Source organism: Bos indicus, chromosome 23 (assembly GCF_029378745.1).
Source record: "Bos indicus isolate NIAB-ARS_2022 breed Sahiwal x Tharparkar chromosome 23, NIAB-ARS_B.indTharparkar_mat_pri_1.0, whole genome shotgun sequence".
Lineage (NCBI taxonomy): Eukaryota > Metazoa > Chordata > Mammalia > Artiodactyla > Bovidae > Bos > Bos indicus.
Genome location: NC_091782.1, coordinates 47964170 through 47991588, shown reverse-complemented (window position 1 = coordinate 47991588; position 27419 = coordinate 47964170). Strand labels below are relative to the sequence as shown.

The 27419-nt window shown below is 39.7% G+C and overlaps 1 protein-coding gene across 1 annotated transcript in view; it reads right to left on the bottom strand.

Moving 5' to 3' along the window:
• LOC109576755 (uncharacterized) overlaps positions 1 to 27419 on the bottom strand; it is a 366105-nt gene that overhangs the window by 281589 nt on the left and 57097 nt on the right. Inside the window, exons 3-4 of the mRNA XM_070778427.1 lie at positions 11263 to 11418; positions 11037 to 11149 (exon numbers count right to left, since the gene is read on the bottom strand). The gene's annotated coding sequence lies outside the window, so the exon portion shown is untranslated. The remainder of the gene's footprint in view (positions 1 to 11036; positions 11150 to 11262; positions 11419 to 27419) is intronic.

Genomic DNA, 27419 nt, shown 5'->3' with positions numbered 1-27419 from the left:
AGCGACTTCACTTTCATTTTTCACTTTCATGCATTGGAGAAGGAAATGGCAACCCACTCCAGTGTTCTTGCCTGGAAAACCCCAGGGATGGGGGAGCCTGGTGGGCTGCCGTCTATAGGGTCACACAGAGTCGGACATGACTGAAGTGACTTAGCACAGCATAGCATAACATACCTGAATGGTCTAGTGGTTTTCCCTACTTTCTTCAATTTAAGTCTGAATTTGGCAATAAGGAGTTTATGATCTGAGCCACAGTCAGATCCTGGTCTTGTTTTTGCTGACTGTATAGAGCTTCTCCATCTTTGGCTGCAAAGAATATAATCAATCTGATTTGGTGTTGACCATCTGGTGATGTCCATGTGTAGAGTCTTCTCTTGTGTTGTTGCAAGAGGGTGTTTGCTATGACCAGTGCATTCTTTTGGCAAAACTCTATTAGCCTTTGCCCTGCTTCATTCTGTACTCCAAGGCCAAATTTGCCTGTTACTCCAGGTATCTCCTGACTTCCCACTTTTGCATTCCAGTCCCCTATAATGAAAAGGGCATCTTTTTGGGGTGTTAGTTCTAGAAGGTCTTGTAAGTTTTCATAGAAGCGTTCAGCTTCAGCTTCTTCAGCATTACTGGTTGGGGCATAGACTTGGATTACTGTGATATTGAATGGTTTGCCTTTGAAATGAACAGAGATCATTCTGTCATTTTTGCCATTGCATCCAAGAACTGCATTTCAGACTCTTTTGTTGACTGTGATGGCTACTCCATTTCTCCTAAGGGATTCTTGCCCACAGTAGTAGATATAATGGTCATCTGAGTTAAATGGACCCATTCCAGTCCATTTTAGTTCACTGATTCCTAAAATGTCGATGTTCACTCTTGCTGTCTCCTGTTTGACCACTTCCAATTTACCTTGATTCATGGACCTAACATTCCAAGTTCCTAAGCAATATCGATCTTTACAGCATCAGGCTTTACTTCTATCACACGTCACATCCACAACTGGGTGTTTTTTTTTTGCTTTGGCTCCGTCTCTTCATTCTTTCTGGAGTTATTTCTCCAATGATCTCCAGTAGCATATTGGGCACCTACTGACCTGGGGAGCTCATCTTTCAGTGTCACACACTAGCAAAGTAATGCTCAAAATTCTCCAAGCCAGGTTTCAATAGTACGTGAACCATAAAATTCCAAATGTTCAAGCTGGATTTAGAAAAGGCAGAGGAACCAGAGATCAAATTGCCAACATCCTCTGGATCATCGAAAAAACAAGAGACTGCCAGAGAAACATCTACTTTTGCTTTATTGACTATGCCAAAACCTTTGACTGTGTGGATCACAACAAACTGTGGAAAATCCTTAAAGAAATGGGAATACCAGACCACCTGACCTGCCTTCTGAGAAATCTGTATGCAGATCAAGAAGCAACAGTTAGAACTGGACATGGAAAAACAGACTGGTTCAAAATAGGAAAAGGAGTACGTCAAGGCTGTATATTGTCACCCTGCTTGTTTAACTTATATGCAGAGTACATCATGCGAAATGCTTGGCTGGATGAAGCACAAGCTGGAATCAAGATTGCTGGCTGAAATATCAATAACCTCAATACACAGATACACAGATACACACTTTCTGCCTCTATGGCAGAAAGTGAAGAAGAACCAAAGAGCCTCTTGATGAAAGTGAAAGAGGAGAGTGAAAACGTTGGCTTAAAACTCAACATTCAGAAAACTAAGATCATGGCATCCAGTCCCATCACTTCATGGCATATAGATGGGGAAACAATGGAAACAGTGAGAGACTTTATTTTGGGGGGCTCCAAAATCACTGCAGATGTTGACTGCAGCCATGAAATTAAAAGACACTTTCTCCTTGGAAGAAAAGTTATGACCAACCTAGACAGCATTTTAAAAAGCAGATACATTACTTTACCAACAAAGGTTCGTCTAGTCAAAGCTATGGTTTTCCCAGTAGTCATGTATGGATGTGAGAGTTGTACTATAAAGAAAGCTGAGTGCTGAAGAATTGATGCTTTTGAACTGTGGTGTTGGAGAAGACTCTTGAGAATCCCTTGGACTGCAAGGAGATTCAAGCAGTTCATCCTAAAGAAAGTCAATCCTGAATATTCACTGGAAGGACTGATGCTGAAGCTGAAACTCCAATACTTTGGCCACCTAACTTGAAGAACTGACTTATTGGAAAAGACCCTGATGCTGGGAAAGATTGAAAGCAGGAGAAGGGGACGATAGAGGATGAGATGGTTGGATGGCATCACTGACCAACGGACATGAGTTTGAGTAAACTCTGGGAGTTGGTGATGGACAGGGAGGCCTGGCATGCTGCAGTTCATGGTGTCGCATAGAATCAGGCAGGACTGAGAAACTGAACTAAACTGAATTGAGTCTTCTTGAAATTCAAAAATATATTAATTCAATATAATCTTCTCCAAAAAAAGAAGAAATTAATGAAAACACAGAAGAGTCCATATTCTGTAATTCTAAAAATATATATTATTTCAAGGTTCCAGAATCCCTGACTTCAGACTCTGGCTCTGTGACCTTGGCGTAAGCCCATGTACCTCAGTTTTGTCAGGAGTAAAGTGAGGGGACCTGATGGTCCAGTGGTTAAGACTCCACGCTCTCAATGTGGGGCATTCAGGTTTAATTCCTGATTAGGAAAGTAACATCCCACATGCTGCGGGGTGTCGCCAACAAGTGAAAAAAAAAAAAAAAAGATTTTAAGAAAAGGAGTAAAATGGGAATAGTGAGTACTTACTTCATGGCATTGTAGGGAAAATTAAATGCATTAATTTAATGTATATAACGGACTCTGGGAGATACTGAAAGACAGAGAAGCCTGGTGTGCTGCAGTCCATGGGGTCACAAAGAGTCAGACACAGCAATGGGCTTATGATAGTGCCTGGTGTAAACATTCAGCAACGATTACACTCTGTTGTCACCTGGAAAATCGCTGGGTAGTTTCCTATGTACTAATTACAGTACATTCGGAAACCAAATTTAAACTAATTTTTCTCTTAGTGATGCAATAAAATTACTAGTAAGGTAGCAATGTTTTAATTATGAATACATGTAGATTTTTAAACTTTTACAATATTAATAATGAGTACACATTTTTTAAATGAGGGCACCTTCTTGTTTGCCCTGAAAATGAAGATTTGAGTAATGCCTCAGGTCAAAGGAACTATAACAGCATTGCATTATCTACTGTTGAGTACTCAGGAGTGATTGGAGTCCCATTAGCAGATCTGAATAAAGTGTAAAAGAAATTCCTCTCTAAATATATGTGAAACCATCCTGATGACCTAGTTTTTAATTAAAATTTTACTAGATATGTAAACTCTGGGAGATCAAAGGCACAGCTTCACAACTGAAATAAACCCATGTTTGATATACTTGCAATATCTGAAAATCTAAAATACTCTGACAGTGAGCCATCAATAGTGAAAAGTAACTTGTAAGCAAACTGTATAAAGAGAATCAACTGTCAACATGGTTTTGCTGAAACACTATATTTAATCCCAGATAATTTAAGAAGGGGCTTCCCTGGTGGTACTGACAGTAAAGAATCTACCTGCCAGTGCAAGAGGCCTAAGAGATACGGGTTCAATCCCTGAGTCGGGAAGATACCTAGAGAAGAAAATGCCAATCTGCTCCAGTATTCTTGCCTGGGAAGTCCCATGGACAGAGGAGCCTGGAGGGTCACAGTCCATGGGGTTACAAAGAGTCGGACATGGCTGAGCGACTGCCCATACACTCATATAGGTCATTACAGAGGATTGAATTGAGTTCCCTGTGCTATTCAGCAGATCGTTCTTAGTTATCTATGCTATATATAGTAATGTGTATATGCCAACTAAGAATAGATACATGTGTATGTATAACTGACTCACTTTGCTGTACAGCAAAAACTAACACAACATTGTAAATTTAAAAAAAAGAAGTTTGTCTTTATGCTCAAGTCTTTCTGAGGAAGAATGGATTGGATAAATGCTACACACAAATATATCTTATATACCCTAATCAAAAAAAATAAAAGATATATATATAGCCAAACTCTCTGCCCAACATCCCCACCAAAAAAAAAAAAATACAAAAACAAAATTATTTCACTATAGCTACTGGCAAGCCTGCACATTACAGTAATGTAATTCAAGCATAAACGTGTAGAGATCACTTCTCTTTCAACTGAAGTCTAGAAAGACTGTTGGCAGTCAAAATATTTATTTAACTCAAGAGGTCTTTGAGTAATTTCTTTTCCTTTCAGACCTATTTTTCTAAGTGAGCCTAATTCAAACTTACGAACATGTCATGGATATGATATTTTTGACGTCATTCCAAGTTGCTGTTTCCTTATCGGTAATCCAGGTCCTCTGTGCCCGGTCACATCTGCCATTATTTTGTATGAGGGTCAGTGTAGTGGGCTGATAAGAAACCTGGACCCCAGGTCCGTGGAGGATTGAGTCCCGGCTCTGTCACGGGGCCAGTGTGTGGCTTGGGGAACATCACTTGACTTCCTGTGCTGGTGTTCTTTTCTGTAGACAAAGAGTAATACTATTTCTCCCATAGGGAAGTTGGAAGGATTGTGCAAACTCAGCTAAACGAACTAATATTTATAAGTGCTTAGCAGAGTAACTGGGAATGTAATATGGCTCAGACAGTAAAGAAACTGCCTGCAATGCAGGAGACCTGCCTTCGATCCCTGGGTTGGGAAGATCCCCTGCAGAAGGAAATGGCAACCCACTCTGGTATTCTTGCCTGGAGAATCACATGGACAGAGGAGCCTGGCGGGCTACAGTCCACGGGATCACAAAGAGTCGGACATGGCTGAGCACATGTGTGCACATACAGACACACAACAGAGTAACTGGCCGGCCATTCAACATTTTTAAATAAACGGTAGCCGCCAGAAAAAATGAGGGGAGGGGTGTAAGGAAACTGCGACCTAGGAAACTGGTCCACCTGGGTGACAGTATTGAAAAAGCTCTCCCTTTCTCGAAGAAAGAGGCCAAAGAAGTAGGGAAATCCTGCACCGTCACAGGTCCTAAGCCTCAGCAGGGAGAAGCATTTTATACAGGATGAGAGAGAAGAGAAAGACAGAAGGGTGCTTTTCCTCTTCCCTTGTAGAGCTCTAGGGAAAAATAACCAACATGCCCACTGTTATTCCACAACATAAAGGAGCCATCGTCAGCCCTGGAGAAAGCTTAATTTATGACTCCTGGGTCATACTTGGCCCTCACGTTGTGTATCCGTGACCCTGAAATTCCTGCTAATATCTCTCAGGGGTGGAGTGTTGATCACTGGGTCTGGTTGCAAAGTTTCGAAGATGAAGTTGAATTAGTTAATAGGGTAAAGGGACCGTGTAGACAAGGATGATTGATCATGTACACACACCCTACAATTTAATGAATGTGCAATTGTTTACTTAGCTGTTCTCCTATTATTCAATGGAAAAATAATGTGATGGGATCATTATTGTGACATAACCAAAGAATTAGATGAACATAGATGAAGAAGCACATAGTTCTATCTGGGAGAACAAAAGACAGCTTTAAAGAGGTGGTGTCCTATTAGCTGGTTCTGAAAGATGGCAAGGACTTCATGTGTAGACTAGAGAGGCAAGGGCAGTGCATGCAAAGGAAATAGCTTGAACAAAAGTATCAGGGCTTAAAAGCACATGACATTTTAGTAACGTCAAGTGACATCAAGGAACAAGTACACTCAGACCGAGGAGTGAGTGGTGGTGAGGATGAGGCCCGAAGGAACCACGAGGGCAGATGGTAAAGAGACCCGCAAACCATCCTAGGGAGCCTAGAGGCCATCCCGTGGGCAAGTGGACTAGATCCACGTTTTAGAAACACATTGCACAGCGGAAAAAACACTGCTTGTAGCATCGAGAGACCCATTTCTCCTGAGGCCAGTCCCCATATGTGAAATTAAATTTCAAGAAGTAACTTTGAGGATTAAGTAATCTGGATTAGTAGGTTCTCAGCAAATGATACTTATATGTGAATTGGCTACAAGTGCAGAGACTGTTTTAATGGAGGAAGAAGATAAAAACTGTGTTCTAGAAATAGATAGTAATACTCCAGGCAGGAGATGGTGAGTGATGAAACTAGGGAAATGGTGATAGGAAAACATGTAACCAAAGGGTTCAAACTATGTCAGGACAAAAAGACAGGCCCTGATAACCAGCTGGATGTGAATAGTGGGAACAATGGAAAGATGAAAATGAAATCATAGAATGTCACTCAAATGACTAGTGAATGAGAATAGGAAAAAAGCAAGAATAGAAACAGAAGGAAAAGTGTCTTGAAACCTTGAACAAAATTACGACCATGTCTCCATAGGCTGTATTAGATGGAAAGTAAAGTTGCAATTAGGTAAATTTGATCAATATTAGTAACACAGAAAATTGAGGCACTAATACACTTTTCTATCCACAGTTTCAGGATGAAAGAATGAGCAAGGGCAGTAACTTATCTGAAATTTTTCATAATTTTGGCTTTTGGATTCGAGGTAAAGTAAAAATGAAAGTCAAACATCTCAAGAATGGCTTGCAAGATCAATGCTCCTCAATTTAATCTTCATTCACATACTCCTTGGCTCCTGCTGCTAAGTCGCTTCAGTTGTGTCTGACTCTGTGCGACCCCATAGACCTCAGCCCTCCAGGCTCTCCCGTCCCTGGGATTCTCCAGGCAAGAACACTGGAGTGGGTTGCCATTTCCTTTTCCAATGCATGAAAGTGAAAAGTGAAAGTGAAGTCGCTCAGTCATGTCCGACTCTTAGCAACCCCATGGACTGTAGCCTACCAGGCTCCTCTGTCCATGGGATTTTCCAGGTGAGAGTGCTGGAGTGGGGTGCCATTGCCTTCTCCATACCCCTTGGGGAAGGTGTTTAATGTAATTGCATGAGTATGGTGGTGTCTCAGCGGCAAAGCATCTGCCTGCAATGCAGGAGACTCAGGTTCCATCCCTGGGTCAGGAAAATCCTATGAAGAAGCAAATTGCAACCCACTCCAGTATTCTTGCCTAGAGAATCCCATGGACAGAGAAGCCTGGCGGGCTACAGTCCATGAGGTTTCAAGAGTCAGATACCACTTAGGGGCTAAACCACCACCACCATGAGTGTGGCAAGAATACACACATACATATATACATGAAAACACATAAATATACACAGACACATACACCTATATATCGACTATATATACAGACTATATATATTTGTGATATGTGTATATATAACCTATGTATGAATTTCATGAGCATGGCAAAAAAACAACTATGAATAGATAGATGGATCCATACATACATATACATACTAAGTCAGACACAACTTAGTGGCTGAATAACAGTATATGTGTACATGTGTGTATATATAAACTATATACATTAAATTATACAAATGCATAAACCCACATCAGGTTACGTAAATACATAAACCATATATATTAAAAACTGCATCAGCTCGAGGCCAGGGGTAAAGACTTCCTTACTTCTGTCCCTCTGTGACTGCAGAAAAGGAGGAGGAAGCCAGACTCAGGAGGCTGTCCTGAGCATCTTGAAGCTGCTCCTCTAGAGCAGCTGTGTCCTTTACACAAGGGAAGTTCTCCCCTTGTATCCTAATTGGGCATGAAATCTAACTCACCAGCCCAAGTCCTATTGGAGCCGGCCAGCAGAGCAGCTGCCTGTGAAACCCCTTGAATAACCCTCATCCAGTGACTGAAATTGACATGGGGTGAAACAGGGGGCCCCTGTTAACCTGGCAGATGCCACGAGGACCCGAGTCACCCTGATGCTCACCACGCACTGTGCCGAATTGCCCCAGTTTGTTTGTCTTCCCAGTTTCTCAGAGGCCAGAAGTAGAACAAGAGACCAGATATTTTTATCGGGACGGTAGCTCTAGTGACATCGTATTGGCAGGGTGAGTTATCCTTTTTACAGACTAACTCATCCCGTTAGCGACGAGAGAGCACGCTACTTGTGAAGAGATTAGTCCGGAGAGAGTGTGATCCGCTGAAAGTGTAAAGATTGGCATCTCACTAAACCACCTGTGGTTGGTGTTTATTGCTGGCAGGCCCCTGCCAGGCTCTAGGTAAACATTCTATACTGAAGGCAGAATCCTATAGTGCTTAAAATTGCAGGCTTTGGAATCAGACAGTCTAGACTCAAGTCTCACAATTATTTCTGGGTGATGCTGAGCAAGTTCCTTAACCTCTCTAAGCTTCAGCTTTCTCACCAGAGGTTGCATATTATTTTTAACACATGGGCTTGTTGCGAGTTCGTTACTATAGTGGATATAAAGTGCCTACTGTATAGAAAGAGCTCATCAATGTAAGATGTTAATACTAGATGGCGTGTTTTTTTTTTTCATCAAAATTGTCACAAAGTCAAGATTGGTTTATGAATTCAGAGGGACAAAAGGCAAGTGGTCTCATGCAAAACTTTCTCCCCTGCTGACATAAATTTGCAAAATTAGCAGTTCCTATATTTTATGTTTTGAAAACATTTTATTATTAAGAACTTATTCACACAATATAAATCTCTCTTCTGAAAACCCCAGATAAAAGAAATGAGTTCATTTTTATTCGAGACTGTAAAAAAAAAAAAAAATTCACTCCCACACATGCTACCTTGTTCAAGAGGAAAAGCTTAGACTTGGAGGAAATGGGCTTCTGCATTTCTTAGGATGTCTAATGAAATTTATTGATTTATATTCCATTCTGATCACTAATTAGAGTTAATGCAACTTAATGACCCAGCTCCTCTCCAAACTACTTATTGAGATAGGGACGCCCTAAGAAGTTGCGGATGGTGACTGCAGCCATGAAATTAAAAGACCCTTACCCCTTGGAAGAAAAGTTATGACCAACCTGGACAGCATATTAAAAATCAGAGACATTACTTTGCCAACAAAGGTCCATCTAGTCAAAGCTATGGCTTTTCCAGTAGTCATGTATGGATGTGAGAGTTGAACTATAAAGAAAGTGAGTGCTGAAGAATTGATGCTTTCGAACTGTGGTGTTGGAGAAGACTCTTGAGAGCCCCCTTGGACTGCAAGGAAATCCAACCAGTCCATCCTAAAGGAAATCAGTCCTTGGTGTTCATTGGAAGGACTGACACTGAAGCTGAAACTCCAATACTTTGGCCACCTGATGCGAAGAACTGACTCACTGGGAAAGACCCTGATGCTGGAAAAGATTGAAGGCAGGAGGAGAAGGGGATGACAGAAGATGAGATGGTTGGGTGGCATCACTGATTCAATGAGAGTTGGTGATGGACAGGGAAGCCTGGCATGCTGCTGTCCATGGAGTCACAAAGAGTCAGACACGACTGAGTGACTGAACTGAACTGAAGTGAAGAAGTTGTGGGTGCTTATCCATACACCCCAGTAAGATACTGAATATTCATGCCCTGAAGACCAGAATTACTAGGAATAGAGAATTCTGGTGAGTATTCTTGGATACAGGAAAGCCTATTTTTTCAGTAATTGTTGTACTGAAAATCATTCCAACCTGCTTAACATACAGATATGGACATATATCTTGATGGTGCTCCATAAATCTTACTGCCCTTAGGAAGATCAGAGAACATCTAGTCTAATCTCTCATTTGTAGATAAAGAATCTGAGATACAGGATGGTTAAGTAAGTTTTCAAGCTCCCACAGCCACTTCATAGCAAGGTAGAGTTTTAACTCAAGTTTCCTGAGGCTCCTTACATTACGTTTTTGCTTTGATTTTTTTTTCAGACCTTTTTCCAGACTACTGCTTAAAATGACATGAGGTTTTATTGTTTGTTTTTTGGGAGGTGGTTGGCTATTGTTTGTTTATTTGGGGCGGGGAGTCGGGGCAGACTGACCGTATCATATGGCATGTGGGATTTAAGTTCCCCAACCACGGATAGAACCCATGCCCCCTGCACTGAAAGTGTAGTCTTAACACCAGACTACCAGGGATGTCCCTTGATTTTTCTTTAAAGATTCCTGATGTTGAAAAGTCTCTGGTCCTCAATCAGGGATTTGAATTATGAGCATCTAGGAATGCAGGGCAGACTTGGCAGGAGATTGAACAGTCTGAAATGCCCGGGTTACATCCTAACACTAATGCCCTAATAGGTCTCTGAGAGCCACTTCTGTCTTGGTCTCTGCCTCCTCAAAGTGCACATTAGAGAAGAGGAAGGGGGATCTGGTGACGTGAAGAACTGGGGTAGTAAGTTTCTCACTACGTCAGGTGGTCCCCAGTGGTAACATGCTAATGACCCATAGGAGTTAATGCACTCCTAATTCCTTCTCTTGTTGCATTTTCTTTGTGCTCAGTTGTTTCAGTCGTGTCCAACTCTTTGCAAGCCCAAGGACTGCAGCCTGCCAGTCTCCTGCGTCCATGAGATTTTTCTGGCAAGAATACTTGAGTGGGTTGCCATCCTCCCCTCCAGGGGATCTTCCTGACCCAGGGATCGAACCTGCATCTCCTGCATTATTTACCACTGAGCCACAGGGGAAGCCTCATTTTCCTGGGACCATGTGTTTGGAGAAAAATTTTTCTGCCAGCAGATGTTTCTGTATCTTAACTGCTTTGTCCTCAGAGGGGTCCTCGTACACCAGGGCTCCAGGGGATGTCCTAGGGGCAGAAGCTGTGGTCTCTGTAGCCGTGGGGACATAGGAGCAGCCTCTCATTAGCAGAGCCTTCTCTGCTCAGCCACACGCGGTCCCTTCATTTTTCCTGACCACAGTCTCAGTAGGTCGCCCACAGATATCGAGCTCTCACCGTCGCAATCGTCACTTCGCTCCCCTCCTGCCCAAGCCTATTACCACCTTTCTGTCATGAGCTAAAGAGAAAAATAAATTATAATTGCTCTTGCCTTCCCAACAGCAATGACGGGCTGGCCTGGTTTGGAAACTGCCTAACTCAGAAAATGGGCTCAGTGAGGAGCAAGTGTGCAGAGGTAAGTGTGCAGAGGTAAGTGTGTAGACGTTGGCGTGTGTTACAGATGGGGACTCCCGCGACGCTGTCACGTGGTGTGCAAAGCAGTTACCAGATAATGGTTTCCGTGAGAAGTACACACACTCTCTACTTCACATAGGCTCACCGGGACCAGGTTTGTTTAACACCAGTTGCTCTCCGTGGACAGACTTGGAGGGCGTGATGCTGAGTGAAAAAAAGTCGGACAGAGAAAGATTAAGATCGTATGATATCACTTACATGTAGAATCTAAAAAATGCAACAAATGAATAAAAAAAGCCAAAAGGAAACAGACTTACGGATATAGAGAACAAACTGTTACCCGTGGCGGGAGGGGTAACGTGGTGAGGGAGGGGGAGGTACAAACTGTTGGGTGTAAGACAGGCTCAAGGACGTATTATACAACAGGAGGAATACAGCCAACATTTTTGTAACAACTCTAAATGAAGTATAACCTGTAAAATAGTATAAAAATAAATTTAAAAAAAATCATTTGCTCTTCATCCCTTAAGACAGAGATTAACAACAATACGCCTTGATACGATCAACGTTATCTCATATGGATAAATATTAAAGGATTACTTCCAAAATTTGAGACATTTCTCGTATTATTGGGTATGTGTCCTTACAAGTAAACAAAACTTTTTTCATACACACCAACTAAGAAACACATTCAGGCTTAGGGCCATGTATATGCATACTCTACTTTTCAAATGTCTGCCCTCAGGAAATTCTCCTAGCCCTCTGGAGTAACTTATCCATAAAATTCCTTTTGCTTTTCTTGTCATTCATTAACAAGCTTCATAAGTGGAGTGACAGTCCTCCTAAATTAAGTACTGTATACTTCAGGCTAATTTTATGTTTTTTATCACAATAGCGGTGCAGTATTAGCAGCCTATTATTTTGTCAGCTTTCTCATTTAGCAAAGCAGCTTCAATTTATTAACAGTGAGGAGTGTGCATGAATCAATACGTTTCATTGGGCAATGTGTCATTTGTTAATCGGATATTGATGAGATTATTGACGCAGAGCTAATTAATCTCCAGCCCAGTGCTAGCCTTCATATGTTTCCTTAATTATGTCCTTCATCTTAGTCTCCTGGTTTGAGCACCCAGACGCGGAGCTGTAGACAGTGAGTGAGGCAAGCTGTCAGAGGTTCTTTTCACACATTTACAATCCCTTGGCAGCGAAATTATTTTCTGAGTTGTAAATAGGTATCAAAGAGATATTTAATAACATTTGGCAGCAGATTGATATTGATTGGTGTGGACTGGCTTCAGATCCAGCAGCCATAGAGTTTTGCCTCTGAAGGAGGCTATTAAAAAAGAAAATGCTTAATTAGTGATCTGCAATTGCATGAGTCAGTTGTCATCTGCCCTCTGGAATTTAAAAATTGCTCTCCTACAGACGTTGTTCCTATACCCTTGGTTCAATATTTCAGATAATTTTGTTTTCTTTTTCACTTTAACTGTTTATTGTCACCTTTCTTAGCCATGGACAGCATACATGGGGATAGAAAATTCAGAGAGACCCAAACCCCTGGTAGTTTTAAAGACTTAATTCAGCCATGATTAATTCCACTGCCTGCACCTGTGTGTCCAAGAGCCTAAACAGAAACCCTCTCCCACATCAAGGCTCTGGCTATTCTGTACCTTTTATAATTGTAATTTTTTTAACCTTTTCCCTTTTCTAGAGTTCCTTCTCTCTAGACTGCATTTACTCCACTTGTATACTTGGCAAACTCCTAGTCCTTGTTGCTGTCATTCTCCAGGTGGATAAAGGTTTCTTCCTACATGCCTTCTGCCATCATTGTGTGAACACAGTAATCACAGCACTCACGATATTACTGTATTTGTAGGTTTTTGTGTATCTCATACTTGCTTATTGATGACCTAAAATCAATGGACAAATGGTCAATAACCCCAGGTGGTCTACGACCATTGTTGTCTTCTTCTCTTGTAGCAGTTGCGTCCCTCAATCCCAGCCAACCACAGTTTGATGTCTAAAATAATGCATATCCTTCAGCATATAGTAGGTGCTCCCATTGCTTCGTGCTCAGTTTCATTCCTTCCCTTTGCTGATCCAGAGCCCTTTATAATTGGCAGATTTTCTGTGTCCCTCTGGTACTCTGAACTCACTATTATTCCAAATACTTTCCTTTTATCAAGATGTATCACCAATTGGTTCATTCCCTCCATTAAAAAAAAATGTGACTATCAGAAGCTCCTAGTTTTCCTTTTACAGGGAGTAGGCAGAGAATATAAAACATTAAGAAAAAAAACATATTCATGAAATGCCATCTAGATGTTCACTGTGGTTCATCTGGACCCAAGCAAGGACAACAGATCTGTCTACTCAGAATCAGCTCTGTAATTCCAATGATGACAAAGTCAGAGGCTGAACTCAAAGAGAAAAACAATCACAGATCTATTGTCTCCAAGACTTTCTCAAACCCCAGTGAGATAATCACCTGTGGGTTACTGACCGTAGACCTAGAAGCAGCCTGCCATCTATTCTCAGCTAACACTATGCAGAGGACACGCAGAAAGTAAAACAGTTGATAATTGTATGGTAAATCTAGAAATGGTACATAGTAGAGATGTATCTAATTCAAATCACAACCTTTCTATTTACTATAATAGAGAAGAAAATATGATTTTATGCTGTGACTCATACACCCAAGTAGAGGGAAATAGAGTTTAAATAATATAATCAAATATTAAACCAAATCTAGATATACACACTAAAGACCATCTGTTTCATTTTGGTGTTCAAATATAACAATAATATCGAAAAACCATTTACAGATTCAATCTTTACCTAAAAGCATTGAGGGCTTCCCTGGTGGTTCAGCTGGTAAAGAATCCTCCTGCAATGCGGGAGACCTAGTTTCAATCCCTGGGTTGGGAAGATCCCCTGGAGAAGGGAAAGGCTACCCACTCCAGTATTCTGGCCTGGAGATTTCCATGGACTGTATAGTCCATAGGGTGCAAAGAGTCGGACACAACTGAGCAACTTTCATTTATTTTAAAAGCATAGATGTAATAGAAGAAAAGGAATTTAGTTGGCAGTTGCAATATATGGACTAAGCTGATTAAGAGTGGACTAGGTAATTTTTACAGACCAAATAACTCATGAAAAACTCTTGGAAAGTCTTCTTCATTGAAAAATGAAGAATAATTTTTCATTAAACCAATCTAGATATGAATATAAGTGAAGACAAACAAAGAAAGGCAAGATTTACTTAGATCAGCATTGTTCAATGGAAACAAAAATGTAACTTTAAATTTTCTAATAGTCACTTCTTTTAAAAGTAAAAAGAAATAGGTCATAGGTCAGAATTATTTTAATAATGTATTTAGTTTACCAAATATTTCCAAAGCATTATTATTTCAGAATGTAACAAATATTTTTTAAAAAATAGCAAACTATTTGATTTCTTATTTTGTACAAAAGTCTTCAAAATCACATTTTAATTTTCATAGAAAATTCTTGAACAATATTTAGATTTCATCACATTTATAGTTGAAAAGTCACATTGTTCCAAACATTCTTAATAGTTTTCCAATAACTGAATCAACCATCCCACCTCCAGCCAAAAATAGGTTGTTTTTAAAATAATGTTTGTATCCACATTAACAAAACTGGCTGGTTCATCTCATTTAAAAGACTTATTTGACTTTATCCAAAAGCACATTAATCTCAAAATTATGTCTGTACAAGTTAAGTAAACCCACTAATGCTTGTGCCAACTCAGTATTACTAACATTGAATTCAAAAGGATAGTATAGAAACTGAAAAGAAACTTTGTCAATATTAACAAAGCTTCCTTCAAATTTTTTGCAATTTCAAGAGCCAATGTACGTAATGCTGTTGATTACAGTTAAAATATTCTGCATGTTGATTCTTGTATGATCATTATTATTGATCATAAAGTCATTATTATTGATTTCAACATAAATTCTTACACCCACCTACCAAAGTTACAAATAAGATTTCCTTTCTTTGGAGCTTCAAATTTGGCTCATTTATATGCTGTGTGTTTTTGGAGAGAAATTATAAATCACGTTGTTATTTTTGCCTTTGATTATTGAACATTGAATATATTGAGCGTTCTTTATGTTGGAGTTAACAGCACAGTAAACCTTTGTAAAATTCTTCTATGATCCCACCAGTGAGTAATGACAAGAACATAGATCATCAAATTCTTTTCTTCTATTTATTTCAACATTTCTATAACCTGGTGATAATTAATGTCATTTGCACATCTCTGTGGAATGATTTTAATAACCATATCCACAGTATTTTTCATAGAATCTGCTTCAGAAAACCCTGCACAAATATTTCCAATCTGTATTATACAATGGAACAAAGAAGAGAAGCATCAGTCTTTTGTTGCAAAATTTCAGCAAAACTTGATTTGCTGTCTAACATAACTGGAACCGTGTCCATTATTTTAAAAACTACAATTTATATATCTAGATGAAATTCTTTGGTAGATGCAGGATGCAAAGATATTTGCACCGTTGGTTCAATTTTTTAAGCCATGAATTGACAACATTTCTTCATAAATTTCAAAGTCCTTTGAGAAAAAAACATGTGTCCAAGGCATTGAGAGGACAGTGTCTTACATCTTGAAATTCATCTAAAGCTTAAAAATAGTATTTGAAATTTATAAAATTTTGAGTACATTGCTCTCTGAAATTGTTAGTAAGGTCTTTTATTCTACAGGCAAATATATGGTAGCTTAACCAAAGATTTTTTACTTTGTATGAAATATTATTTAGTCTAATCCTCATAATTTTCTCACCAAATTGCCAGAACTTAAATCATTTCTTTAATCATCTCTCCAGCTAAAAAATGGAGGTTTTCTGTGTGTGTGTAAGAATTCACACTTTCTCGAAACTAGTCAATTTTACAAGCTCAGATTCTATTAGAAATCGCTTAAAAACAGTTTTTTTGGACATTCAGTTTTGCTTTCAGGCATCTCATTTCATTGATTCCTTTTGACTGTTGAGAGGAAACTTCTTACCAAATTCACTATGAATTCCAGAAAATATCTTACATTGTCAACTTGCTCATCTTAAAACTTTGTGTACACAGTAAACAAACCATCTTCTCTGATGCGCTCTGCTGTCGTAATTGCATTTGCCATTCTTAATGAAATCTTTGATACCTCCTTCTGTTCTCTTCTTTCATTTACTGTTCCAGTTCTCTTGTGCTGCTGCTGCTGCTAAGTCGCTTCAGTCGTGTCCGACTCTGTGCGACCCCATAGACGGCAGCCCACCAGGCTCCCTGTCCCTGGGATTCTCCAGGCAAGAACACTGGAGTGGGTTGCCATTTCCTTCTCCAATGCATGAGAGTGAGAAGTAAAAGTGAAGTCGCTCAGTCACAATTCTGTATCAATGGCATGTCTTTGTCTTGAATCTTTTAATGTGTCCATACTTAACTTTTAACTACGTATGCTTAGTCACCCAGTCGTGTCCAACTCTTGCGACCCCATAGACTGTAACCTTCCAGGCTCCTGTGTCCATGGGATTTTCCAGGCAAGAATACTGGAGTGGGTTGCCATTTCCTTCTCCAGAGGATCTTCACAACCCAGAGATTGAACCTGTGACTCCTGTGTCTCCTGCATTGCAGGCAGATTCTTTACCGACTGAGCTACAAGGGAAGCCCAACTTTTAACTATAGTATCTTTTATTAAAAGGTAATTAAAATAATAAGTACATTAATATGATTATAAGTTAAAATTTATATCATTATCACTGTAATTCATGCAATCTTCATAAAATAGTCAAATATATACATTGCAGTGTTATTTTGGTAAATTAAAAAATATTTCAAAAGAAGTCAATCCATTTACACCAACTAGATCCATAATGTATTTCTGTGTTATACTAGCAACAATACATATGCCCAAAATGTTCTCTAGAACACAACAGTGATATCTCTCACAATTCAACAACTGAAGAGAAATATAGTCTTACAAAAAAAATGAAGTTGTGTTTAGCGGAAAATACTGTATACTGCTTCAGATTTTTTAATTAAGTTAAAATCAGCCAAAATAAATTAAATAAATAAATTTAAAATTATATGTAATTAAATTAAATAAAACTTAAACTCATTCATGCTTGTCACATTGCAGGTGCTCAATACGCACAGGTGCATCCAAGTGAGAAGGAGGAAGGAAAGAAGAAAGGAAGGAGGGGAGGAGGGGAAGAAGAGCAGGAAGCCTTAAACACCAAGAGTAGTTAAGTTAAAGCAAGTTCCTGCACTCAAATGCACGTGTGAATTAGGTTTAGAATATATAATAATGTCCTATCTCAAACAGCCATAATTTTATTTATTACCAAGTTAAAAATAATTGTCCACAATTTTTAAATTATTCATATAACACCAGGAGCTAACTAGTTATAATATCAGTATCTTGAACACTGTCAATTTTTCCACAAAATGCACATTTTATTTTATTTTTTACTTTTTGGCCGCACCCCATGCCTAAGGTCAGTCCAGTTCAGTTCAGCCGCTCAGTCGTGTCCAACTCTTTGCAACCCCCTGTCCATGATGGACATCTCCCGGAGTTCACTCAGACTCACGTCCATCAAGTCAGTGATGCCATTCAGCCATCTCATCCTCTGTCGTCCCATTCTCCTCCTAAGGTAGGGGACTTTAGTTCCCCTACCAGGGATCAAACTCATGCTCCCTGCATTGGAAGGCAGAGTCTCAGCCACTGGACTGCCAGGGAAGTCCAACAAAGTGTGACTTTTAAACCTTCATGAAAGTTGCTGCTACTGCTGCTGCTGCTAAGTCGCTTCAGTCGTGTCAGACTCTGTGCAACCCCACAGACGGCAGCCCACCAGGCTCCCCTGTCCCTGGGATTCTCCAGGCAAGAACACTGGAGTGGATTGCCATTTCCTTCTCCAATGCATGAAAGTAAAGAGTGAAAGTGAAGTCACTCAGTCATGTCCAACTCTTAGCGACCCCATGGACTGCAGCCTACCAGGCTCCTCCATCCATGGGATTTTCCAGGCAAGGGTACTGGAGTGGGGTGCCATCGCCTTCTCCATAAAAGTTGCTAGATCTTAACAACTAGATCTATCAGACAATGGTAATTGGTAATTTCATCAATTGATCCAATTCTTTAGGAAGTCTCACAGGAAGCTCCATATAATGTGTCCAAAGTGTAAGCCATTAATCACTCCCTCCTCTTCAAATCACCCTATTCTTCTTCACGCATGCTTTTTACTGAGTATCTAGCAATAGGATGCATATTAGGACTCGGTAAGTAGTGGTAGAATAATTAAACATATGAATTTAATAGCATTCGTAAGCTGAAGTTCTTAAGTGGTTCTATAAGTTGATAAACTCAAATTTTATATAAAGTCTTAAGTATATACAAGAAGTAACAGCCTGTCATCTTAAATTTATAATGGAGAGGAAGGAAGCAGACTATAAAAATAAATTCCATAGTAAACCAAGATATCTGACATCAACAATTGCATACCACACTGTAACAGCAAGCCAATCAGATAGAGCTTTCAAACATCATTATCTTGGACTATATATTGCTACAAAAATCAGATCATCATTTACTTTTTACGTTTAGAGTGTTTTACAGCTCAGTTGAGGAATAACTAAGAAGGGACCCATGATTTCTGTGTTTGAGGTAATCAGCAGTGCTTGTTTAAATTTTACTTAAAGTTTATAAACAAAGACTTGATATTAACTTGACACAAACCTTCTCAATAAGGTGTGTATAAGATATAAGAAAAGAAGAAAATAATAGTGTTTCTTTTGAGGGTAATGAAATATTACCCTGTCTTTTATCCCCATTTCAAGCTACAGTCTGCAATTGATGAAATCAGTATGAGTCCATCTCAATGAAGTGAACCACAAGTTCCCTTTCTTTGGCACATTAAATTTTCAGTGACTTCAATTATATTTGGGCATTAGAGTCCCCCTAAACTTTTGTGGGGTGAGTAGGACAGATGTACATAACCTAATCGGTCTAAAGAAGAAATGAAGGCAAAAGATTTCAGATGATCAGCTTAAGTCATAAAAGCAGATGGACGTGGATTTGAAGAACTCAGACCTCCTTTGTCCAAACCCACCACTCTCTCCTCTGAACTCTGCGTACAGTGTAGTCTAATATTGACAGATTCAGTAGAAACACGGGGAGACGTTCTCACCCAAACTAAAGAAAGTTGAGGACAGAGCATAGACCTAGGGAAAAACACTGGCATTTTTGAGTTGCTCGGAAATAGAGCACTAGAAGGTGAAAAAGCAGTTCTCAGAGAAAAATCCCCAACAGTTCCATTTGCGGGTAGCACCTTGGAACTTTTCAGCATTTAGCAACACAGAAAAGGGGAGGAAAACACGACATGACCTAAATGAAATGGCTTCACTTAATGAATTTGGACAAGCCATATTTCCTCAAAGCATTCCACTAACCGTGTTTTGTCCCTCCGCTTATGTAAAAATATCATATTATATAAGGGCCTGTGTTTGGACATGTAGATAATTAAAGTGGAGGTTTAATGTCCATTTGGCTTTACAAAGTTATGACATTTCCTATACAAAGTCAGGAGCTTGTTTCCTCCCTAATTCATTTGATAACTTGCATTGATGGTAATATGAGTTGTGTGTTTTAAGATATTATTTGTTTAGCCCAGAGGTAATGTAAATTCTGAAATTTAAAAGCTACAACTCTAACGATCTGAATAATAACAGTCTAGATTTATACGTGGTCAAGTTAATGCCTTTTATATTTTGTTTTCCTCTACACTTTTGACGAGAGCATGAAAAAAAAAATCCAAGGAACAGACCTCCAACACACAATTTTATGTATACAACGTCTGGCCCTAGCACCCCACGCGTTTCTCTCTTTCCTACCACCAAATCCACCCTGTCTATCCGGGGTTTGAAAGTAGTTTTCTGTTTTACATTTTCTTAATTCTAATTAAACAAATCTTAATCTTGACTTTAATGGTTGCAATTATGATACTTCATTATGTTAAATGTTAGTTGCAACATAAGAATAAATTGTATAAACAGTTTAGCTGCAACTGCATGGTGTCTAACTGTACATTACTCATTAACAAGATGTGGGTAGCAGCAATTATAACATTTCCTCCTAATGTCCCCATTTATTGAGTCACAGCGGCAAGCCCCCTTTTCACAACACACACTGATTGACGATAGCGGCTTTTGTGCTCGTGGAAAACAGGCAGTATAACCCGCTGTGTGTCTCCAACTCAGATCGATGAAAGTACACATTAGCTCTTAGCCTCACAGGCCGGAGTTCTTGAAGGTCAAAATAGCCATCAGCGTCACTGTAGGGTATAAAAATCATTTCACAAACTGTGAACAAAAACAACACAACTTGCTTTGCAGTTTGATTATTGTTTATAGATACAGCAAGCCAAGAATTAAAGCGTAGCCTTGGGGCAGCATAATTATTTACAGCTGAAGACTCATATCACTATTAGCGTTCCCCTAATTGCTTGAAGTTATATCAATGTTAGTTGATTTAACACATTTTTTTATAACATGCATGGAAATTGTTTCCTCTGCATATGGAGTGTCAGTTTAACTGTTAGATGATTTCTTAATTTATCAAGGTTTTTTTTTTTCTTCTCCTTTTTCTTCTTCTTCTTCTAATTGTTCATTTTTCTTTGAGGGAAGGTTTCCTCCTAGCTGTACAGAGAGAAGAGCTGAAGCTGAACTTCAATTTATCTACAGTATGTGAAAGCTAACAATGCTGGAATGGTTTTGTTTTGCTATCATTAAAAATTGCATCCATAGAGCCACAACATCTTCAATTAGAAAATGACCCAAACTTTCCTCCAGGTGGTTCGCACGCATCTTTTTTTCATGAATATTTAACCTGACATTCGGATCAGCATGAAGAGCAGAGCCATGTATCTCAAGAAAGTCTTTAAGAATATTGAAGTCATGAAACTTTTCATATATTGTAAAATCTCAACATCTGAGTCAACCTGCCAAGTTTTTAAAAGACACGTAAGGAAAATAAAGCTAATTGTGTAGCTATAACATAGATGAGAACCTGCAGTAATAGTGGAAGAAGAAAAAGAAAAGAGAAGCATTCAGGTATATGGTTGCGGATGGAGTTTGGAATTTGGAAAGCTTTAAAGGAAGTCCTAGTCTTCTTTTTTCGATGTTCTTTACCTGGATATTCTTTCTTTTTGCAATATATTTTCTACCTATAGGTGGTGACACTTGTACTGTTCCCTTTCAACTGTTTCTGGATTGTGACTAGGAACAGATGAGCTGCTACAAGACAGGGACCACGGTGTCATAGGTTTTCAAGACCAGAAAAGATCTTAGCAACCAAGTAGTCAATCCCTACATACAGCATCCTACAGTTGAGGGAACTGAGGTCCTAAAGGATTAAGCTAAATGCCTAGGATCACATAACTAGTTAGTGATAGAGCTGGGAAAATAAAGAAGAAACTTGATTCAGAAAGAATAAACAGGGACAAACTTGCAAAATATCACTTAAAACACTATTTGCACCAAGCAAAATAATCCCAATAAATTATATGTATTTAGGCCCAAATCCTATCATTCTTTTTTTTTCTTGCTTCACAATAAATGGCTCTCTACAATATTAGGATTAAAAGACCTGAAGTCTTTTATTTGAGAAAATGTAAATGTTTATGAAAATGCTTCCCAAAGGGAAATATCAATTTAATGGCTAATGTATGTTTTTACAAAATTGATCATCGCTTGCAAATATGAAACTACTTGAGAATATCTGAGAAGATTGCTAATGGAGCTTATTGTTTAGAAGTATGTGAAAGCAAATACCAAAGACTTTGATTCTGGGTCACAGAGGTTACCCAGAGATCTTATGAAATTTAAGCTGTGATTGTTAACCTGCTAAAAGTTACCACATTACTTAACACTTGTGATCTTATCTAGGAGCCATATGGTAGAAATATTTCCAAAGATTTCTCAGGACAATTTTGTTTTATCAAAGGGAATATTATTTAACAGTTCTCTGTACTTGATGAGCCTTTAGCAAAACTCTGTCTGCTGCCTGGAAGAAATAGAAAACTTTAAAATGATATTTCAGATTAATTTAATTTAGATTTTCTTTGAACAAACTGCAGTCTCTACAGCGACTCTGGAGAGTTGCTTCTGGGGTCTGAAGCTGCCTCGGTCCCAGCTGCCCCATGAAAAAGATGCTGGGAAAATGGAAAGAAAGTGAGATGTAAAGAGTGGTTTGCAACACCCAGCATCACTGATAAGTAATGGTAGAGTCATCTGCTTTCCTGAGAGTTTAAAAATGCTTTTCCTTCTATAGATTGAAATAATATCAGAGAGGATTAAGTCAGCACCAAAAGACATTGATTTTTTTAAAGAATCTCTTGATATATAATATTTATGCTTTACATTTTTTCTCTGTGTTTAGGAAGACTATAAAACAATCAAAATTAATTAGATGGAGAAATAAATAAAAGTAGTAAGCAAAATTAAGCAGTTTTTAAGTTACTAAATACTGCTGCTGCTAAGTCGCTTCAGTCGTGTCCGACTCTTCGCGACCCCATGGACTGCAGCCCACCAGGCTCCTCCGTCCATGGGATTTTCTAAATAAGTTAATCTCACTAAATACTGAATTAAAGTGTTTTCTTCTCAAATATGCATCCATATTTTTCACAAAATAGCAAATTGATCCCCTCTTTTGTCTTTCACAGTCATCCAATTTGATTTTACTTTTTCAGTGCCAAGTTTCACTTGGACAAATTATACACCTTAACTTTCACCTTTCTGTTTGGGGGGAAATGACTACTTTTTGCTTGCTGTCGGCTACTGTCCTTGCTTTATACCAATACACATGCTTATTAGGTAGTAAAGCTGTTTATAGTTACTGTATCCTGATATAGTAGGATGAGGTACAATGTTACTTAATTTAGCAGCTACAAGATTACATTCTTCCCCCAAAATGGTGGTTAAGAAAACTTTTAGTTGTAACAACGGTTTGATTGTGGTAGACACTGAGGAGTTGGAAAATGACTATTCTGCGGGTCCCAACTTTCATTAAAAATGTCTCTTTTATTGAACTCAAGGTAGAAAAAATTTATCTTGCCATCCATTGCATAGATTCAAATTCCTTCAGACCCAGAAGATAAATATTTACTTTTTAAACTGTGCTGAAACAGCTATCATCACATGGCGGTCCCATAGATGACAGCCTCTACCACATAGTGACCCAAAAGGACCACGTTTTCCTTCACTGCCTTCTGCATTTCAATCTATGTCTGCCGTTCTCTGCGCTCCCTTTGGAAGGACTGTGTGCCCGAGTTGCAGAGGGGCTGGTGGGAGGGTGGGAACAAGCCTCAGAATCTTCTAGGTTACAACATATGCTGGGCAGATAACATCTGCAGATAATGACGGGGCAGGGGTGAAAGGTGGAAAGGCCAGGCTGGGGAAGAGTGACGAAGCACGGGGACAGGAGGCAGCTTTCTGGCGAGGGCTTTGCCGCAGACACTGTTTCCCACTGAATCACTCATTTGCAACCTCACCATTCAACCTGCGCAGCGCAGGGACGTACCGGACCTCCAGCCGCTGGGAGTTGTTTACCTTCTCTTTCCACTCGCAGGAAAAAGGACCCTGAAGGCAGTGACAAGGGGATGTCTGAGCAATCTGATCTGGGATGAGGAGCACGTCTACTGCTTTGCACAGTTTTTGTTCTCCTCTCCTAACTGGAGCTGCGCGCCTGACTGAAGTGAGAGAAAGCTAATACAGTCAATGGAAACTGCTGTCAGGAGAAGCTAGATGAGTCAGTCCTTATAGCCAGAGAGAATTTCAGATAACAGCTCAAGCATGACCACTCCGATCACAGCCCGGTGTTTATGTATACACAGGAACAATGAAGTGGCCTGGCAATTACTGGAAATACATTCCTCAAGCTTTCAGCCGATGCCAGGCTGAAAATTGTGGTCAGCGCATGTGGGAGACGCAATATCCACTCAGAATTCACCGCAGCAATTGTAATTAAACCGCATATTTTGTGTCTCTCTCCATGCTCAGTGTGTAGCTCTTTAAACCCCTGTGAACATGTCAGACCAGACGACTGGAATTCTCTCAGGTCGAATCTTTTCAGTTCTGTCTGTGGATTCAAACCACCAAGAGGAAATAATATCACACCTGCTGTCCTGACCCTGAAGGCGGCGGTTGTTCTGGTGCTCAGTCCTGTGTGACTCTCTTGCGACTTCATAGATGTAGCCCACTGGGCTCCTCTGTCTGTGGCATTCTCCAGGCAAGAATACTGGAGTGGGTTGCCATTTACTTCTTCAGGGGATCTTCCCCACCCAGGGATCAAACCAGTGTCTTCTGCATTTGGGAATCTTTACCACTAAGCCACCTGGGAAGCCCTGACCTTGATGGTAACTTGTCAGAAGATCACACCCATCTTTCTTGAGCTCATATTTGAGACTTCAAATGTTTGCAAACCTACAATTTAGACAAGTGAAAAAGCAGGATTCACCAAAAACACAAGTCGGAAAGTTAGCTATTGGCAATAACTGCAAATTAAGATGCAGATCCATTTTTTTATCTACTAACTTTGCATACTCGGTGCTGACGTGCAGTGTCTACACTGGTGTGGAAAAACAGGTCTGACTTATTAATAAAAATAACAGACCTTAAGAGGATTTGACCTCAAGCTGCCTGATTTCACATCCTATGGGTTGAGTAACCCTGAGTAAGTTGCTTAACCTCACCGCACCTCAACAGAAAATGAGGACAAGGATTCTGTCTGCTTCACTGTGTCGCAGTGGGGGCTAAATTTTAAAGTGTGGAATAAAGTGTTTAGTAGAGCCTGTCATTCCATACACTCCAGGTATTGTGTCTATTAACACTGTCATTTTGCACACATGACCTCATAGACTTCTCAAGCATAACTCAAATTGTATTATGGCTGAAACTACATCAGAATGTGTCTGTGGCTATGAACCAAAAGGGTAGGAAAAGTCACGTAATCTGAAATACTAGACTTTCCTGGCAGTCCAGTAGTTAAGACTCCATACTTCCACTGCAAGGGGCGCGGGTTCAGTACCCAGTTGGGAAGTTCCACGTCCTGCAAGATATGGCCAAAAAAAAAATTAAAACTCGAGGTTAAAAGATGACAAGGACATTTTTCTGTTTTTCAAAAAAAAAAAAATTTTATATTATTATATCATTGACAAGGGGGAGGCAAAAGTATATGTGCAATTCTTATTGCTAAACGTTTGCTGTAAGAATTTTATTTCCTAATTAATTATATAAGAAGGGGAAATAAATGGCTTTAGAGATAACAACTTAAGAGAACAAGGCGCATGGGAAGCACTGTAGCCTCCCTGACAATGAAAAATAAAAAATGTCAAACACATCCTACCAGCCAGAGATTTGATCTGATTGACAAAGTCACCTTTTAAGGTACAAATAACCATTAGCAGATATTGCCTATTAGTTGCTTGCACATTAGCATGGATTATTTAAACCTCACAGGTCAACATCTAGCTAAAATTAGAGGTTCTCAATTGAAAACGTTTTTGAAAATTGACAACATTTTTGAAAAAGGAATAACAGAAGAATTTGTCAGAGATCCCTGGGACTTGAAGAATAGCAGGCTTGTTTAAAAAGAAGAAGAAGAAGACGACGACGACGAATTTTAGACAGCTAGGAATCTCCACAAGTGCTGTGCTGTTGACCTCAGTGAGTCATCACAAACCCAAGTGCGTCTTGCCTGTGGAACAGTATGAAGACATGCGTCTACTCTCACATGACCCTCTTCAAGGCTCTCTTCCGATTATTAATGTACACTCCAATTATGAATCATGCACTCTTCTTGTGGTTCCCTAAAAATATCTCCCTCAACAGTGCTGAGCATCTCTTTAACCAGGGAGTATCAAGGGGCTTAGAAAGACTGCAGCACGGTCCCTAACCTCAGGGTTAGCCATGTTATGAGGTCCCAGAAGTCCTGCAGATACATCGTAATAGAATCCAGCGTATGTGCTGTGCTTCCAACTCTTTGCCCCTCCATGGACTGTAGCCCCTCAGGCTCCTCCATCCATGGGGATTCTCCAGGCTGGAAAACTGGAGTGGGCTGCCGTGTCCTCCTCCAGGGGATCTTCCCTATCCAGGGATCAAACCCAGGTCTCCCGCATTGCAGGTGGATTCTTTACCATCTGAGTCACCAGGGAAGCCCAGAATCCATCATAACAAGTTCTAACTTCTTTTCTGCTGCCTGATGTCTGAACACCCAGTATTAATGTTTTGCATTATCGTAAAACCCAGTTGAGGCTAATTAATTTTTTTCCAACTAGGCATTTTCTTTCACTTTAGTTTCCTGAATTATCAATGGCAGATATTTTTTAAACTAGTTTCCACATTTTAAAAAGGTAAAAAAATAATTAAGAGCTATTGAGATTTCTGGTTACGGAAATTTTCCATAAGTAATGCTCCCAGAGTAACGAACTCCAGAAATATGGGTAGCCTCTAATTAAGCATGACACAACAATGGAAATTAAAAATGGAGAGGGGGGACTCACAAATCTGGCCCTCAGGGGGCTGCTGCTGCTGCTGAGTCACTTCAGTCGTGTGAGACTCTTTGCCACCCAACGGACTGCAGCCCGCTAGGCTCCTCTGTCCATGGGATTCTCCAGGCAAGGATACTGGAGTGGGTTGCCATGCCCTCCTCCAAGGGATATTCTCAACCCAGGGATTGAACCCACATCTCTTACATCTCCTGCCTTGGCAGGGGGATTCTGTACCATTAGCGCCTCCTGGGAAGCCCCTTAAGGTTGCCCACGTTTCATCTTGAGAGTGAAAAATGAAGGTTTTTCTTAACCAATGTGTTTTTAACTCGGGCATTTCCTGTCAGTACATTAGCTTCTCAAAAGTTTCCATTATATTTTTTTCTTTCTGATATACACAGAAATCTAACTGTCTGTGGTAATAAACATCATCTCTGTCATCTATGGCTATCAATAGTCACAGAAATTTTGGTTTTCATCTCATATGGTTGTGATGCGCTTTCACATTTAGCTGCAAGCCTCTTGTCGTTTAAGCTGGATTCAGATGCTATAAGACAATGATAGCCATTAACTATTAGTTTCACAATATCTGAGACATAGCGATGCGCCCTCTAACTTGCTGGTACCAAAAACTGCAACATCCAGGACAAGGCTTTTCATCCTTGTTCAGTATTCCACCGCTTAGCTCAGCTTCACCAAACATACAAAATGTCACCAGAGTTCCATCTTTCTGGCCATAAAACACAATGTTTTTGGATTCACACCGCTGTAGCATTCTGGCAGCTGTGTGTGTATGAATGTGCCAAATCCTACTTAAAAAAAAAAACAATTCTCAACCCTTCTAGATTCATCTCTTTATGGTTTAAGTTCTTTAAGGACATGCTATCTCGCACCTTCTCAGGGAGTCTCTTTCC